Source organism: Zootoca vivipara, chromosome 6 (assembly GCF_965207765.1).
Source record: "Zootoca vivipara chromosome 6, rZooViv2.hap1.1, whole genome shotgun sequence".
Taxonomy (NCBI): Eukaryota; Metazoa; Chordata; class Lepidosauria; order Squamata; family Lacertidae; genus Zootoca; species Zootoca vivipara.
Window position 1 is genome coordinate 47,392,765 of NC_142589.1, and position 16,203 is coordinate 47,408,967.

Below are 16,203 nucleotides of genomic sequence, written 5' to 3' on the forward strand. Positions count from 1 at the left end.
GATGTTGAACATAGTTTTTAAAGAATAACAATATGGATGCTTCCCTTCCCTTCCCTTCCGACTGTACTATTTTTAAACCAAATTCACTGAGATATGTTATCATTTTCCAGCTGTGAGCAGCTTAGCTAAGATATAGGCAGTGCGAGGTCTGTTTCCTCTCTGTCTCTTTTCTAATAATTAGGAACCTAGCCAAGCAATACGGTAGAAGAAAACTTAATTTCTTCCTTTAATTTAATTTGAATAGAGAACACTGTTGGGAACACAGCAAAGCCATCCTTTTTCATTCAGTAGTTTGGGAAGCTCTCCCAGATTCTACCACCCATAAATGTCTCCTAGTCAACGCAAGGGATGAAAAAGGAACATTCTCCAATTAGCATCCTACAGCAAAGCAGCAGTGCGTGTTGCTGACAAAACCCACGCGATGGAGCTTGTGCTGCTCAGATGCCCTCTTCCAAGCAGTGCTTTTGATATTAGAACAGAGGGTGCAATGTTGAGCAATTAATGGACAGGCTGGGTGCTTAATTGAGGAAGAAATAAATTTGAGCACCTGAAGATTTGAGCATTGTACACAGCGCATAACATGACAGAACCTGCCCAACTGTTTAAGGCTGGCATGGGAGACCTGTTTCAGCCCAAAGGCTGAATTCCCTTTAGAACAGCCTTTTGGGGGCCCAATGGCAGTAATGGGTGTGGCCTGCCCAAAACTAGGTAGAGCAGCACAATCAGCTGGATAGCTCAGTTGATTAGAGTGTGGGGCTGGTAATGGCAAGGTTGAAGGTTCAATTCCCACAAGGGACAGCTGCATATTCCTGGACTAAGATGATCCTCAGGATCCCTTCCAGCTCTATGAATCTATGTGGCTCTTGCCATTATACAGTAGGCTGTAAATGCCACAGAAACACCAGTAGTTTCTGTGCACAACCTCCCCATCTACTACCTAGGCAAGCAAGGGGCATCTTGTTCCCATTCATCAGTTCTCATAAGGATGGTTGTGGTGTCTCTTGAACCAATGGACTAAAGTAGCAGCATATTCGTGTGTCTGGCTGCCTGCTGTTGCTCTATCTGTGTACAAGGTGCTTTACAAAGAACAACAGAGCACAGAGGAAGAAAGAAGGGTAGAGAAACATAGCATCAGGCTTAGCAGAGAATGAAGAAGAGATAGCTGGAATGGAGTGAGAGCTGGAAGGACGGGGGGGGAGGGGAGAGAAAAGATGTGAGAGGTTGGTCCATGTAGCCCACTACTGTCTACACTGACTAGCAGTGGCTGTCCAGGAGGTTTCCCGAGACTTACCAGAAGATGCAGACGAATGAACCTGAGACCTTCTGATTGCAAAGTTCTATCACTGGGTTATAATAAATCTTTAATACGGTCAAAGACCAGCGAGAGAATTATACAGTACAGTTTATAGAATGGATATCTACATAGTAAAATTGCAGTTAAAATGTTACAAATTTTAAATTTTTATAAAAGTTTGATATATGAATCTCTGCCACCTGTCGACGCTCCTGTGATGTTCCTACGATAGATCAACTAGGTTATCTGGGTTGAATCACTGGGTTGAATATTCAGTGACTGAAAGGAAATTCGCAGGAGAATAGTGCTTGAATTTGTTTTTACCCTAGTAGCAGCAAATCCAGGTTTTGAGGGGTTCTTGGGAAAGACACCATCCATGTAGGTCCCCTCTCTCCATGAGTCTTCCACCTCAGTGTCCCCATTCCCTGCTGCTGACTTGCCTCACTGTTGCTTGCATGCCGGACAGTGCCAATGTGGAAATAGGCAGGTCCAGGTCCTCCCCGCCATTGTTGTTTGTTTGCTCCTCCACTCTGGGCCAGAGCCAGAGGCAAGTGGACAAGCCATTTCAAGTGGTGACCTGTCAGTGCGCCCACTGCTGGTCTGGAGGTCCTCAGCTGGTGCCAAATGATGCCTTGACATCCGTCTTGCACTGTAGCCAAGACAAAATGTAGTACAATTGCAGCTTATGCGCATTTAACTTCCACGATTTCAACCATGCACGGTTGAAGACTGGCTGAAATTTAACAAGTTATAAGCAAGCTTATAAGAGAGGTTAAAAGCTCATTTTGCTCCAGGTTTTCTTGGCGTGGAAAGGGCTTTTAAGCTCTTTGCCTTGCTTAGGAGAAAATACCTACTTGGCATGTGAGCTCAGGGATGCTCTTGCGAGATCTCGGACTGTGTGAGTTCCCATGGGAACTGCTGGCACCAGGTGTCTTATTGCACCAGGCATTCTCAGCACAGAAAGAGTTTTCAAGCTGTCTGCCTTTCTTGCCGGACAAGGCCCTCTTAGTACGCCGGCTCCATAAGGCAAGGGGTGCTTGCATGGTGGTGGCTACAAGGGGGCAGTTTGAGCATGCACATTTTTCTGTATACATATATTCTGTATATACGTATATTCTGTATATTTCTATATGCCCCCTTGGAACCAAACCTGCACATAAGATGCACTCATACTGTTGTGAGTTCATGGTTAGAACTTGGGTCTCTCTGCTCCAATTCCAGTACTATATGCATCCAGCAAATTATGCATCAAGAGAAACCTTTCCTTCCAAAATGCCTATGTCTTTACTGAAGACAAAGAAGCGACCTTAGTTTTGTGCAACTTAATGATGTATTTTACCAGCCAAGCAGGTCTATTGTTATTTCCTAAGAGGTTCCCTTTCAGCTTGCGCTGAATGTGTTCATTTAGGCTGCAATTGCACTTTTCATGCATTTTTCTTGGGCCCCATTATTTTGCTTCTTTGAGAAGAACAAGCCATTCTACTTCCCTGTTCTCTTGATGATAGATTTAAAGGCTCCTGCCCTGTTCAAGAATGAATAGCGACATGAATTTGATGACTGTTTCTGGGATATAACTTATTGAATTGCAGTCATAGGAGATTCTGCTTACCCAGGAAAAAACACACAATATGCTCTCAGCTTGGAAGCAGGTTTTAAGTGACTTGGATTGCTAAAATTATTATTGAGGTACAGGGAAGGACGGCTTCATTGCTAGACTGGTAAAATTTCATAGCAATTTTGCATGCTGATATATATTTTTTTTCATTCAGAGGGCATATGACTCAAGCACCAGGGCTGCGCACCATAATTATGCCAAAGGAGGGTTTATTTGCAGCCGTATTTCTGCCCTGCATGTAAGAGTACCAAGAAGAAAATCAGGCCTTAAAAGTTCTGAGAATAAAGCCTAGGAGAGCGTACACATATTTAAACTGTTGCAGAAAATATGGACCTCTTTGTTATTAGTCTTGGCAGGAAACTGATGACAGAAATGCCTCTGCTGACATTTTTCAAAAGTATAGAGGTAGATTCAGGCCCCTCCTCCTATCCTAAAAGCCCCACCTTGATTGATTGTAAACAGCTTGATGTCATGCATGTTTCCTTCAAAGAAAAAGTTCAGTGAGACTTGTGGAGATGAAGAGCTTGTAAATCTTAATGTGATGCAAAGCACTGGAGAAAGCTGTTGGTTAGTAGACTGTACTTTTATGTAATCAAAGTGTCAGAAGGGACTTCAAGGGCCATCTAGTCCACCCCTAATCCGTAGATGGCCATTTCGGTCCTGTTCTGGGCTTGTCACATTCAGTGCTGCCTCTGCTCTGCCATAATTCAGCTTCCACTAAAACCCGTGTTGTTCATCTTGCAATCCACTATGACTGATACTCACTAAATTAATTATGTAATCAATAACATAATTGATTTCAATGCATCTCCATAGAAGAGAAACATTAAAAACAATGCCAAAAAACAACCACCCTATTTAAGGAGCATTTGCAGACTAAAGAAACGATAGCAAATACTGTTTTGCATTCGCTACCATGATTTCCATTCCTAACCTCCAACAAACATGCAAATTGCAGCATTTTCCACTCCCATTTTCATTTCTAATGGAATTCTCCAACATCCCTAGTGGCCATCAAAAATAGAAAGAACCACCTTCTGTCAGCCTTTTTGCTGCATCTATAATGCAATTTGCGAAAGCAAGCCTGCCCTACTCTAGTAGCATAAGGGTCTTAGACCATACCTAAGATGCTTCCAATATTTAATAATGTATTTATATATAAACCACCCTTCCCCCTCAGGAGCTCAGGATGGCAGACATGGCTCTTCCCCTCCTATATGATCCTCACAACTATCCTAAAGATGGTGACTTGCCTAAGGAGCACCTAGTGTGTGGGTAGCCAGTCTGGGGCCCTCTATGTGGGCTGCAACTTCAGCCATCTCTGCCTATTGACCATGCCGGCTGAGGCTGCTGGGAGTTGTAGTCCAAAACATCTGGAGGATGCTACATTGGCTACACCTGACCTAGAGAATGTTATATCTTCATGATTTGAACCTGGGTCTCCTCAGTCATTGTCTGGCATTGTATCAACTGCAGCATGCTTGTTTTAAAAGATTGTCCCCATAGGGACCGTATTGGAGCCTGGGGGTTCTAGTCAGCTAAGTGCTTTTCAGAGTAGACTCATTGCTCTTGATGGAACTAAGTTGGTCCTGACCATAAACTTCAATGTTGTCTGCTCTGAGTAGGACTAGAATTCAACCCTGGGTTAATGGACTCCAATATCTGACCGAGACTCCTCCATAACTTTAGCGTGATGCAATCTAAGATTTTTCAGGGAGGTAGATTTACCTTAAAGAAGAGACATGTGGAGGTGGTGGATTTACCTTAAAGACAAAGTGTTTGAGGGTGTTTATTTTTTAAAAAACAACTGCCAATGGAGGCAGCAAATGCTATATAACAGCACAGTGTCATTTCATGGAGCATTCTCTTCCAAATTACAAAAGAAACACAACAGGGCTACTGAGGGCAGCCAAGCTGGTGCCTGAAGTGGTGCCAAAGCTTTTATTTTATCCCACCCCATGCAAAATGAAAAACAAAAAAGCCATTTTATGTTTAAGGGAAGCCTTAAAGGTAAAGGACCCCTGACCTTTACCTTTACCAAGTCCAGTTGTGAACGATTCTGGGGTTGTGGCGCTCATCTCGCTGTACTAGCCGAGGGAGCTGGCATTTGTCCGCAGACAGTTTTTCCGGGTCATGTGCTCAGCATGACTAAGCCGCTTCTGGCGAACCAGAGCAGCACATGGAAATGCCGTTTACCTTCCCGCCGGAGCGATACCTATTTATCTACTTGCACTTTGACATGCTTTCGAACTGCTAGGTTGGCAGGAGCTGGGACCGAGCAACGGGAGCTCACCCCGTCGCAGGGATTTGAACTGCCGACCTTCTGATTGGCAAGCTCTAGGCTCAGTGGTTTAGACCACAGCGCCACCGGCGTCCTAAAGGGAAGCCTACCCTCACCCAAAATTTATTTGAGTTTGCCAATCCCCCAAATCCCCAATACCTCCTTTGATAGGTTGGGATGGGAGAGAGATCTTATTCCGTTCTTATTTAGAGGCAAACTTTCTTAATTCACACTTTCCGAACCAATATACAAATGGAATCAAAATCATCCTTTGAATGTTGCACTTTGGCAATTTTTGCATTAAAATGCAATGCAATAAAATAAAATACCGTAAATGCATACATTTGTGAAAACAACATATTCCAAATGAATTTTATTTAGGAAATTGCTTTGCCAAAGTGTGTATGTCGGACAAAGGTGCACATAAAAAATGTGTATATTGGGAGAAATTTGCACTAAAAGAATGAATTATGGAATTATGGAGAACTAAACATAAGACTGGAAAAATTAGAACCCCCATTTTTTGGGTTTAGAAAAACCAACATGGGCAGATTCACCCATCCCTCTGAGTGGGTGGGTGTTCACCACTAATGTTTGTAATTACTTGGTCCAGAGTACAGATTTGTCCAACTCATAATGTTCCAATGTATTATGAATCAAGCATTTATTCCCCACAAAGTTCTTGTCTGGCTTGAACTTTTCAAAAACATGTTTCTGCAACGTATGCCAGCAATGACTTTTCAGGTGTCCCTTAAGATTTCATTTATTTATTGTCCAAGACCTGGACATGAAGTACTGTACAGTTGTTGCTCATACACACCTGTGAAAAAGGCCCCTAAAGCTTATATACCTTCATGCTCCAGGGAAATGTGCTCAGCTCTCTAACTCCCAAGGCTCAGAAGCCTTTCCTGAGCAGTGTCCTGAGCTGTGTCCTGTATCAGTAGTTCAGAGAGTGCGCAGTTCCTTGGAGAGAGAGAGAAAAAAACATCTGTGGGAGAGATCGGGGTCTGTTTCACCTGCAATTACTGTCCAGGACTTAGGTAACTGTCTCTCTCTCCTCCTCCTCCTCCTCCCATATCCCTATATATTTTCATTGGAAAATTGAGGTGTTTCAGCAACAACAACTAAGAGCAAAATGAGTCTCACAACACTACACAGCTGGAGATAGCTCTCAGAAAAGATGTGAACTTTTGGCTCGTAATCGCCAAGCAAATTCCAAATTTATCTGAGTGGTTTCCACCCACCACAAGTTTAACTGTGTTGTCAGGGCAGATGCTGAAAGGGGCAGATGTGTTTCTTTTAGCTTAGTGATAAGAGTCCATACCTTGTGTGCAAAAGCTCCCAGATTCAGTCCCCAGGATCTCCAGACAAGGTTAAAAGAGACCCCTGCCTGAAACCATGGAGAGCAGCTGCCAGTCAGTGTAGACAATACTGAGCTAGATGGACCTCTAGTCTGACAATGGACAATGGAACAGCTAAGAGGGCCCCCTCTGGCAGTCCTTGCACCTGAGGGGGTCTGTAGGGAAGGAGGCAGTTTTTCAGCTCTTTGGAGCCTAAGTTGTTTGGGGTTTGAATACTAATGTGAGCACCTTGAATTGGGCCTAGAAACAAACTGGCAATCGGTGCAGCTATTTTAGAATAGGGGTTTTACAAGATCTAAACGGAACACCAGCTGCATTTGGAACTCTTCTTATAAAGGAGGTGCTACCAACTAGAGCCCATTTGCTTGTGGCTTGATATTGGCAGAGACTTTTTGCTAAACATCTCCCATTGGCATATCCTCCCATTTCTCGAGACTGCTGCCTCCTTCATTTTTACTGAGGAGAGCACTGTTTTATTTATCTGCTTGCACATTCCGGTTGCTAAATTTAGGGGTAGGGAGAAAAACTTTAAAATGCAAATATTTGACTACCCAGCTACAGCGTTTTGCTTCTCAAATGTGTCTTTTGGGGTTATTATATATATATATATATATATATATTTAGAACGCAGTGGAAATGTACAAAGAGTGGCCTCTCTTGCTGTGTCCTGTTAGGGCAATGACCTTCATGTACGGGTAACTTAAACTGTGCAAACTCTGCTCCACAGAGGAAACAGTGAGCAAATCACAGGAAAGGATGGACTCTTTGAGCTGAAGTACATGAGCATATATGCCCTGCAGTGCACTGACCACAGGATTTGTTTTGGATCCTGGTTTGGTGCTTTGGGAAACAGGAAAAAATAATCAAAATTATATTTCATTTAACAATGTGAATAACTTTTCTTTAAACGTATTAGGCTATTAGGTATCCCTTTCCCAAAAAACCTGAGGCTTTTCTATTGGGACTGATGGAGAGGAAATAACAAAGGGAGATCAGAGACTATTTATGTACGCTACAACTGCGGCTAGGACTTTATTAGCCCAAAAATGGAAACTACAAGAGACACCGATGATTGAGGAGTGGCAGACGAAAATGATTGACCATGCAGAGTTAGCAAAGTTGACCTGCAGGATCTGAAACCAGGGAGAGACAAAAGGAATAGAGTAAATTCTTGGATTATATGGAGAAGAACTGTAGAAGTTTAAAGACACTTGCAGGACTGAAATAAATTGGTTTTAACTAGATAGACTAAAAGGAACTGCAAGATAAGGGGGGGGGGAACCGAATGATGAGAGGGAGGGAAGTCAAAGCTCGGCAGAGCAAAATGAACTGAGATAGGTGAATATAAGATAAAATGTTAAAAAAAAAGTTTTTGTTGTTGTTTGGTTTTGTTTATCTGGAAAATTTAATAAAAATTATCTTTAAAAATAAAATAAAAATAAACGTACAGTATTAGGCTACCTGGGTGTGACTGAGCCAAAGTTAAGCACCGAAAGTGTGTTTTTCAATGGGGCTCTGCTGAGAAGAGCTAGTACCTTGATCGTGCTCTCTGAATTTAAGTGTTGTCCCCATCTTAATCACAACACTCCTTTCTAGATAGATGACCAGACCAAACACTTTGAAATGAATTGGAACTGGGCAAGGATGGGTCACACATCCAGCTAGCTCCTCAAAAATATTGTGAGCAGTAGGTTACAGGAATCCTTCCTACACATTTGAAGCAGGGAGGGGAAATGTTTTTGTTTTGACCCAGTTGTACAAAGAATGCCTTCATCTTCATCAAGAACAGTTTCTTCTCTAGAGCAATTTCGGCCTTAAATGGAAAGTCTGGACTTTGAAGTCATCTTATTTTTACTTGCCATTTCGTATTGTATTGTTTAATTAATGTTTTGTAGTTATTTTAAATTTATGTGGAGTGCCTTATCTGAGTGGATGGAGCAGCCGAGTAATTTCGTTGTTCCCGCAGGGGGGCAATGACAATAAAGATTATCTTAAATCTTCAATCTTATCACGTGGAGAATAAAACTGCTCTCTGGCACGCCCCAGAATATCTTTATCTTGGCCCAGCCCGTGAGCATGGGCAGTTTGTATGGAAACCTAAGCAGGAGGTTGAATCAGGAGCCAAGGGAGTTCATTTCCAAGAAGGAGGCTTGTTCCAAGCAGAGGCAGGCACCTGTAAGTGCTCAGGCATGAACAGCACCTTGGGCAGCTCCATGGGAGATCAGGATGGTTGCTAACACATGAGCAGGATAGCCTTGGATGTTGCTTCAACAGCAGTGTGGAATTCATTGAGGCTGTGTGCTGACATATCAGCACAATAATCTAAGATGTTGCTTCAGCAGCAGCCTGAATTTGAATAGGCCGCATCTCTGCCCCCACAAGCAGAACCATCTTGTATTTAAAGAAGTTTTTTTAAAAAAAAACAGCAGTGGCTTTGATTGTATTGAGGAGGGAAATAGTAGGAGGAGCATCTCCACCCTCATCGTTCAGCCCGGACACTGTGGTCCAGCTTTCTGTGGTCCAGCATTCTGTGGAACACCCTCCCATCAGATGTCTAGGAAATAAACAACTATCTGACTCTTAGAAGACATCTGAAGGCAGCCCTGTTTAGGGAAGTTTTTAATGTGTGATGTTTTGTTGTGTTTTTAATATTCTGTTGGGAGCTGCCCAGAGTGGCTGGGGAAGCCCAGCCAGATGGATGGGGTATAAATAATAAATTATTATAATTATTATAGTGGCTTGGTCATGGTTTCTGGGGTGGAGCTTGAGAACCAGAAGACGATGTCAATGTGATCTTTTCAGGCATAGGATGAACTACCGGGGTTCCACAGGCTCACATGCCTCGGGGAAGGAATATTCGGGGTCTGCACTGGGTGTGAATCCTTCCCTCACTCAGCCACTCCATTAGAGTCCATAGTCTTATCACTTGAATGTGGAAAGCTTAACCACAGGATCACTAAAATCCTTAGTGAAACCAACTTGAAAGATGGTGGGACAGAGCTGGGGAAGGGCTGTAGCTGAGTGGAAGAGCACATGCTTTGCAAGTGAAAGGTTGCAGGTTCTCTCTAGGTTGGGCTGAGAAGCCCTAGAGAACCACTGCCCATCATTGTTGACAATATTATCCAGTATTATCCAATATTATCCAGATTGACCAGTATATTATCCATATACTGACTCAGTATATGTTCTGATGACAAAAAGTCCATGAGACCTACAGTCTTCTGGAATGCCATCCCCCCCCCCCAAAAGCAAGGGTGCTGTTTCTTTTGCAATCTCCGGTATTAATCCAATGAAAAATCAAGGGTGTGTAGTTTGCTTTCGCAAATACAGTAAGGCTTTGGGAAATTCAGGGCATTTTCTCTTGAGAACTAAATTACATTCTCCAGCTTTTCACTGCTTGTGTATGAATGTGTGCCCTTGCTTTGAAATGTCCTGTGAGGCATGGAACGATTTCATCAAGAAAACCCCCACAAAATCTCCACCCACCCCCGTATCTTGTTGCCTGGCAAATGCCCAGCTGAGGAACCTGGACAATCTCAGGCAGAATCATGTCTCTCTGCCTAGCAGCTCCTACATTCCTCTCTGGTTATTGCTACTATAGGAGTGTTCAAATCATGTACAGTAGCTCCATGGGAGAGCATCTGCTTTGTATGCAGGAGATCCCAAGTTTGATCCCTGGTATCTCCAGGTAGGTCTGGGAGAGATCCCTTGTCAAAAACCTGGGGGAGCCCTGCCAGTCAGTGTAAACAGTACTGAGCTAGATGGGACAATAGTATAAGGCAGCTTCCTACATTCAAGTCCTGATTTCAGGCCTGCTATGTTTGTGTGCCTGTACTTGGAGTGAAATGCTTTGGCAGCCTTTTTTCTCAGATACTTGAAAGAGTCTAGGCAGAAACACTTGGAGGGGCTGTGAGTGACTTCTGCTATATGTACTGTAGCTTGATTCTCCCTTGCTGACTGCAGCCAATTTCCATCCTCATCGCAATCTGTAAATGTGCAAATGTAGCTTTTCACGAAGACTTCTGGTGCTCATTTCCTCTGAAAGACACCAGCCTTGGCAATTGTGCAGTGAACTTCCAGCAGCTTGACAGAAACTATTCACCGGAGGGAGGGGGAAGTATTTTCACACGTCAACATAGTTTCTTCATCTAAAACAAAACAAAACAAAACAAAAATCAATAGCAATTCTTGCTGCTGGACCAACAGGGGGAATATCTGTTTACAGTCCTTACTGCCTCATAACTTGGATTTGATTCTACCTGGTCCATGGAGGGAAACTTTAACACTTAGCCAGTCCTGGGGGTTCTGCTCCCTTGTAGCCCATAGCCATATAAGAATTAGAAAATGGAAGCGATGTACTGTAACTCCACACCCATCGATGAAACCAAGGATGGAGCACTGGTATATTTTAACTGGGAGAAAGTGGGCAGGAAAGATTCCCCTGTGGTTGAGGCCAGGGAACTATGTATGAGTTTATGTATTGGTGTATATGTCATCAGAATCACTTAAGAATGCATATTCCCTATTTACAATAAAATATAAAATATATTCATTGTTCCTAATAATATGCAGAGCTGTTTAGTAGAATGTTATACAACACTGCAATAGTGCACAGTTATATTGAATAGCCTATGAATTCTTTAAAAAAATGCAAGTTTAATATTTTATTAAAATGTCACATCATCAGTCTTTTAAATATATTTCAATAGTAATCTTCTTCATCATCGTTTCCCAAGTTATTTTACTATTTCATCTACATCCCCTACTCTTAGACTCCCCCCAGCAGAGACTATGGGTTCACTGAGTCTTGTTCTTTTTTGTGCCGATGAAAAATAAACAAACTCATTTTTAAACTACAACACACACCCCCTCATTGTTCCCCTATTAACATGTGTGTTGCTAAATTTTCTCTTGCTGATTTCACTCCCCATACAATGACGACATGGCTAGGTGGCAGAGCATATGGTTTACCTGCAGAAAGTCCCCAGTTCAATCTAGTTTACAAAAGGGAGCATGGAGTAGGTGATCATAAAGGTAGGATTTGGGAGTGGGGACTCCTGCATGAGAATGTGGAGAGCAAGGGTGGGTGAACCTGTCAATTGTGGTCTGCATGCCCAGGCGTCTCCCCACCCTACGGGCTGCCAAAATTCCATGAGTAATGAGACATGACACTAGTGTTTGGGTCAAATCAGGGCACAACTTTTATTGACCATAGATGTAAGAGGTTTGGCATAGGGATTGGGGCCTCCCTCATTGGATTGCGAAGGGCAGGGGGAGTGCTGGCCTGCAATGGTATCCACCAGGAAGGGTGAGCCAACTTCTCCCAGTTTCTTACTTTCCCAATCTTCACTTCTCCAGATTTCTAGATCAGTTTGCATTTTTTTCAAGTTCTCATGAAAACACACCAGCATTTAAGTGCAAATTTCTCCTCCTATGCACATTTTAAATGTAATCTTGTCTAATATACATATTTTGCAAAGCAAATTTGCCTAATACCATGTCATTTTCCATGATATTTTATGTGCACTTTAGCCTAATATAATGCATTTCTGTACACATTCAAAATTTGGAGAAGTGTGAATTGGAAAGGCTGGCTGTGTTTTGGTTCCCATTGTTTTGGAAAGTGTGAATTAGATAGGTTTATATTTCAATGCAGATTGGGTAGCTTTGCCTTTAAATGTGAACTGACTCCAATTTATCCCTGATCCCTAGGGAGTGTTCCATCCAAATCTGGTGCAGCCTATGGACAGATACGCTGACCAGCCATAAGGCACATGGGTGTCCTTTTCTAGCTCTGCATTATCTTTTTGAGTTGGAACATATTATTTCATCCTTGTATCATTTAACAAACTCATAAAATAAATCATAGAAACTTTATGCTCTGGTTTTGATAGGTCAAAGGCATTTATTTTGAACTTGGCTATTTAATTTCTGTCCACTGCAGGCAATTTTTTCTTAGAAATCCCTTGTGGAATCTTCCTCCCTTCCTTCCTTTTCCTCTCTCTCTTCCTCCCTCCTTGTGTGCCCCTTGATTCCACGCATGTCAGATTGGCCCATATGAATCAGACTCGCATATTAAATCAGCATTGGAAAAACCAAACAACACAAACAGCGATGCACAATTTTAGCAATGTTTTCCAGAAATAACTGAAATGTGGCTGAGACAGCGTTCAAAATAAAATGAAAACTGCAAGTTACACAGGCATTATTTTTTTCAGGCAGAGAAAGAAATACAGCCATGGATAACAAAAGGTCTCACAAAGAAGCACATAATGATTTTACATTTCACGCTGGGATATAATCCTGCATGATCATAACTCAGAGAGGGAGAGAGACGTCTTGCTCATTCCTAAATCTTAACAGGTAACATTGAATCATATTCATTTCATTTCAGGAAAGGAACCCGACTTTAACAAGCTTACGTTACAGAAGAAAAGGCTGGATGGAATCTTGAAACAGGGAGCCCAAGACAGTAGCAGGTTTTTTTCAGGTGAGTCACTTGTTTCTATAGTTTATCAGAATTTCAAAATGTAGCCTTAGAAATGATCTACAACAGCCTAGAAGAAATGACATGGAGCTTCAGGCTAATCATTATTAATTATTATTACAACTACTGTTTAGGGAGTTAAGTTCACCTTAGAACTTACATACCTGGGATCATAGCTGCCAAGTTATCCCTTTTTAAAAGGGATTTTCCATTATGCTGAATAGGCTTCCTCGCGAGAAAAGGGAAAACTTGGCAGCTATGCCTGGGATACTAATTTTGTCTGTCCAGGTGGCTATTATTTTTCAGGGGAGCATTCAGGTTGTGCAGTTCCACTCTCACCCCCATGCTGAAGTGGTCCGGCACAAAAGCTGTCGTGTTTCTATGGAAAGTCAAAGGAAACCAAGATAAGCACAGTGACCATTTGCAGTGTTGGGAACTACAAAATCTAACTAGTAATTTCACATCTGTAGTGGGAAAGGAAACTTTGGTTTAGACTGAGCTCTAAGCAATCAAATCAAACTTGCTGATAAATTCAAATTCAACAGCTTTTACTGTAGACACTTCCTTGAAAATATTTTTGGTCAGAATTTGATGACTGTGAGGCCAACTGCAGAGTATCCTGGGTGACTGAAATTTTATCCCTCTGGATTCTGAATGTTGCCATTTTCTATGTCTAAATTGGGTCCATTTTATGCCCTTGTATTGGCCCCGTTAGTGGTATAGGAGGAGGTCAGTAGGGCATGAAATCTCAATGACTCAGGAAAACGTATTTCTCTTTAGGTAATTTCATGGACCCTCTTTATACAGTTAATATGTGAAGGTGACTCACGTCACGGGAACATGGTACCAGTGTTCCTGCCTCAAATCTACAACATTGGCTCTGGTTTGGGAATTACAGGGGGGAAATTCTAAGGGACTTTGTACCTAGCCCAACCCCTATAGCAGGGATGGGGAACCTCAGGTCACAGGTTGATTGCGGCCCTCAATGCTTCTCTATCTGGCCCTCAGAACTCTTCCCAGGCCACACCCCTCACTGGCCCTGCTTCAAATCCCAAGTCTTTTTCCTTGGCTTGAGCTCTGGTAATGCCTCTTGCGAGTCAGGATGGTGAATAGTGAGGCGTGTGCTTGTGTGTGCCGTAGGTCAAATGTACACGTGTTGCTCCACCCACTTTTGCCTCTGGCCCCACCCACCACTGGCATGTGGCTCTGGGAAATTTTCCCAAAGGGAATGTGGCCCTTGAGCTGAAAAGGACCTCATCCAGGAGATATGGGAAACACCCAACAGATGCCTGCCTCCTTTCTCTTTGAAGCCTTCCAGCAAGGGAAGGCCCTTCAGGCAACACCAGAGAGCAAGGCTTTGGACGAAGGCGCACTATGATGATGTCACAATGACATGGAGAGAAACCATTGCGGGGGATGCCATTTTCAGTGGCCTCCCTGTGTTGCCCCAAGTTTGTAGATCTTACTCGGGCAGGGAATGATGCCTAGCTCCTGCTTTTGAATGCATTTTTTTTTAAAAAAAAGCTTTCTGTTGTAGTATTTCATCTCCTATTGCTTGTGAATTGTATTTTAAGATATGTGGTTTTCATTAGCCAATCTGACCCTCAGGGGAAAGTGCCTTGCATTTTACAGGATTGCATTCTGCCCAGAAAAAGGTAGCTCACGGACGTTGGGTGCTTATTCTTTCCCTTGTTCTCCGTACAGAACGTGCGAGGTTATGATTTCCAGCTTCTGCTAGTGAAGGAAACCAGGCCATGTGTGAAAGAACAAATCTTGCTCGCTGTTAGCATTTGACCTTTTAGAAAACTGATTTCCCCAATTTCCTAATCCAGGCATCGAGGAAGTCTTACCAAGGGAACATTCACAGAGTATTCAGGGAGGAAAGAAAGAAAGAAAAAAGAATCATTAATAATTCAAATTGCCTGAATTAAGGCAGCAGGTCCATTCTTTATGCAGTGTTTGAATTAGTATAATCTTATTTCCTTTATTTCCTGTGCAACCTTTTATTAAATCCCATTTTGTCACTGCACAGCATTAGGTCTCCGCCCTCCCACCACTCTCTGAAAGAGGAGATATGGTAGGTGGAACTAAGAGCTTCCAAAATACTCCTCATCCAAATTTCTCCCCAGATAAATTGTTTATTTTAAGCATGCAAACATTTACTGTTCCTCAACAAGTCCAATGTAGCTAACAATATAATTTAAAACAATAGCTCAACAGGTGTGTGTTTTTTTAAAAAAAATGGCAACAGCAATAAAGCAGGAAAAAATGAAGATTTCCTCAAAGCACACCCATTGAAATTAATGGAGTTTACCTAGTCATAACCTTTAATTTCCATGGGTCTATCCCGAATAAATTCTGTTGAATACTACCCTATGGTTCCAAGGCAGGAATAGGGAACCTCCAGGCCAGGGGGTTGAATGTGGCCCTCCAGGCCTCACTATGTGGCCCAGGGCCGGCTCTAGGTAGAGTCCCGGTGGCGCGGGGCGCTGGGAAGCTGCGCGGAAGCCATGCTGCGCCCTGCGAGGGCGGGGGCGCCGGAGCGATCTCCGCCCCTCAGCGCCAGGGCGTGCAACCTGCTCGAGACTGCCCTGATGTGGCCCTTAGAACCACACTGCCTCTCTAGCAAACACACTCTTTACTGGCCCCTGCTTTGTACCATCCTTGAGTGCTTGTGCCTGGCTAAAATGTGCCTTTGAACATAGGCACTGCAGAAGGTTGCTCACAAGGTGATGCTGTCCTTGGGCTGAAAAGGGTTCCACCCTCACCCTCCTTGAACAAATTATTAAAATGAACACCCATCAACAACACACACACACACCCCAGTCCTCAAATCAGTCATTAACCCACCCTATGTGCACTTAGGTTGTCAAAAGGTGCTTGCCTTCTGCCTCCAGAACATGCTATTAGGGCAGCCTCAGCCACCTTATCCTCCATGTTTGCCCTTCAAATATTGATTTGCCTTCATTGCTCACACCTTAATCACATTGATCTCATTTGCACATACTTGTCATTCAAACTGCTTAGCAATTAGAGGAGGGTGACTAAGGAAGGTATTCATTTACATGCAGCCAGGTAGCTCTTTTATTCAATAAAGTTGTCAATCTTTCGAATGCGTTTTAATATGGTATTGCATGCTTTCCCCTTCAAATTGCATGTCGCTTT

At 42.9% G+C, this 16,203-nt stretch overlaps 1 protein-coding gene across 1 annotated transcript in view; it reads left to right on the top strand.

Annotated features, from left to right (window-relative positions):
• Positions 1-16,203, top strand: part of SMPD3 (sphingomyelin phosphodiesterase 3) — a 123,323-nt gene that overhangs the window by 33,081 nt on the left and 74,039 nt on the right. The window contains exon 2 of the mRNA XM_035120570.3: positions 12,946-13,041. The gene's annotated coding sequence lies outside the window, so the exon portion shown is untranslated. The remainder of the gene's footprint in view (positions 1-12,945; positions 13,042-16,203) is intronic.